Here is a 2,543-nt window from a genome sequence, read left to right as displayed (position 1 = left end):
TTTTATATCTCCATTCTCAGTCCTGTTCCATTGGTCTATATCTCTGTTCTTGTGCCTACCATGCTGTTTTAGTTACTATAGCCTTGTAGTATAGCTTGAAGTCTGGTAAATTGATGCCTCCCAATTTGTTCTTTTTGCTTAAGGTTGCTTTGGCTATATGGGCTCTTCTCTGGTTCCACACGCAGCATAGAATTATTTTTCTAGATCTGCGAAAAATGATGTTGATATTTTAATAGGGATTGCATTGAATCTGTAGATCACTTTGGGTAGTATAGACATTTTAACAACATTGATTCAGCCGACCCATGAGCGTGGTATGATTTTCCACCTGTTTATATCCTCTGCTATTTCCTTCCTCAGTGTTTTGTAGTTCTCCCTGTACAGGTCTTTCACCTCCTTAGTTAAATGTATTCCTAGGTACTTTATTTTCTTTGTTGCTATTGTGAAGGGTATTGAGTCCTTGATTTGGTTCTCAGTTTGACTGTTGTTGGCATACATGAATGCTACTGATTTGTGTACATTGATTTTGTAACCTGAGACTTTGCTGAATTATTTATCAATTCCAGGAGTCTCTTGGCACAATATTTGGAGTTTTCTAGATATAAGATCATATAGTCAGCAAAGAGCTATGGTTTGACCTCTTTTTCCCCCATTTGGATGCCCTTGACTTCCTTCTCTTGTTTGATTGCTCTGGTGAACTACCTATTGTATCATCCTGGATGGAGCTGGAGCCCATTCTTCTAAGTGAAGTATCACAAGAATGGAAAAGCGAACACCTCATGTACTCACCATTAAATTTGTACTAATTGATCAACACTAATGTGCACATATGCGAAGTAACATTCATAGGGTGTCGCAGGTGGGGGGGGGAGGAGAGACGGGTAAATCCACACCTAACAGATGTGGTGTGCACTGTCTGGGGGATGGGCACATTTGTTGGGCGGCAGATAGGCAATTTATGTAACCAAAGCATTTGCATCCCCGTAATACTCTGAAATGAAAAATAAAAATCTAACAATAAAGAGCATAAAAATTTTTTTAAAAGTATTGAGAAAAAAAGGAAAATTAAATTCTTACATGCTTGAGTTATTGCTTTAAATCTCAGTGGACTTGACATTATTCATATTCAAAATGTAGAGGGAAACCAGCAAAAATTAGAGCATTGTAGCAACAGCAAGGTTCTGAGGAGTCCTGCGAACCCACCACACCAGAACCTTCTAGGCCTCTTTCCTGAGGGAATCACAACCAAGATGTTGAATAGTGCATTTGAAATCTATTGCAGGTCCACCTGTAGGGGAGCTGAATACACTGAGTCCCCTGGGCTCTTTGGATCACTGATGCTTTCTCAGTCTGAAAAGAAATCAAGGGCCTGAGTCCAGCACATTGTACCCTGTACCATGTCTCAGTTGCTTTCTACTACACTGGCTGATTAAATGTTCAAAATTGGAATGCTGAGATTTCACAGGTCACTGTGGTGGGGATAATCAGACATGCAGAGAGGGTTCCAGCCAACATTGTTGACAAAATAGATGGCATGACAGCTTCACCCATGGATATTCACTAGTTGGTGGCACAGGTGATATCAGTGGTGAAAACACTGTGCTTCCTCCAGTAACATAGGGAACAGTGGCTGACCACCTGAGATCATTTCAGAGCATAAAAGAGCCTGGTAGCCTTTAACAGCATGCACTTAAAGGATATGAAAGGGTTTACCACACATATTCTGTAAGTAGCCAATGCGCACATGATGCTGAACAAATATAACAGCCAGGGAGAGCACCTATCAACAATCCAGGAATGGAGGAAGTAGGGAACTTCAGTGAGAATAACTTCATGCCAGCAAACAGCCTCACTGTGCCCAAAAACCAGGTCCTGAATTTGATTAAGGATTGTCCAAGACTTGAAGGATTGTACTTTCAGGATCTCAAGAATCAGCTACAACACATGACTGTAGCCTTCAATCAAGTAAGCTGTCAATTTTATTAGCAAAGAAGGACACATGTATTCCACTTTCAATGATGATCATTTTAAATCTATAGACACAAAATATTAGTAACTGGATCTAATTGAATACTGAAGATTTTTTCCAGCTGGACCTATTTTCACCATCTCTTGTCTCCTGTCACGTTTGTCTATTTGATGTTTAGGAAGTAGGTCTCATCTATAAGAGGTAACAATTGACATCCTTTTGTTTACTGCTCTTCTGTTTTTGTTTGTTTGTTTGTTAACTTCAGGGGGAGATCGGCAATTGACAGAGATGTGAACTAGGGTGGAATTTCCTAGAGAATCTCCAAATAAGATAGTTACATTAGGATAGATGGAATTGATAGAGGAATGCTACCAAGAGAGTTGGACTGTATTACTTAAATAATGCTTGGGAGTTTCTATTCCTAAAATGTTTCTTGTTGAGGAAAAATGAGCAAGACTAGGGCCTGTGGTCAGAGAGAAGGCTAAGAAACTCACTAACCTCTACCTGTTTGTGTTTTCCTTTTGTCTATGTGATACTACTTTCAGAATTGCATTTTCTTTTACTTTCTTACCAT

General features: G+C 39.5%; 1 protein-coding gene and 1 pseudogene across 1 annotated transcript in view; one reads left to right on the top strand and one right to left on the bottom strand.

Annotated features, from left to right (window-relative positions):
* The window catches only part of LOC105813272 (MAM domain-containing glycosylphosphatidylinositol anchor protein 2), a gene marked incomplete at its 3' end in the record, with an annotated part of 268,929 nt that overhangs the window by 75,595 nt on the left and 190,791 nt on the right, over window positions 1-2,543 (bottom strand). The gene's annotated exons all lie outside the window — the stretch shown is intronic.
* Window positions 1,251-2,053, top strand: LOC105813270 (annotated as a pseudogene).

The sequence above is a fragment of the Propithecus coquereli genome, unplaced genomic scaffold (assembly GCF_000956105.1).
Source record: "Propithecus coquereli isolate 6110/MARCELLA unplaced genomic scaffold, Pcoq_1.0 Scaffold278, whole genome shotgun sequence".
Taxonomy (NCBI): Eukaryota; Metazoa; Chordata; class Mammalia; order Primates; family Indriidae; genus Propithecus; species Propithecus coquereli.
The sequence above is the reverse complement of the archived record's forward strand: the minus strand, read 5'-3'. Positions and strand labels throughout refer to the sequence as shown.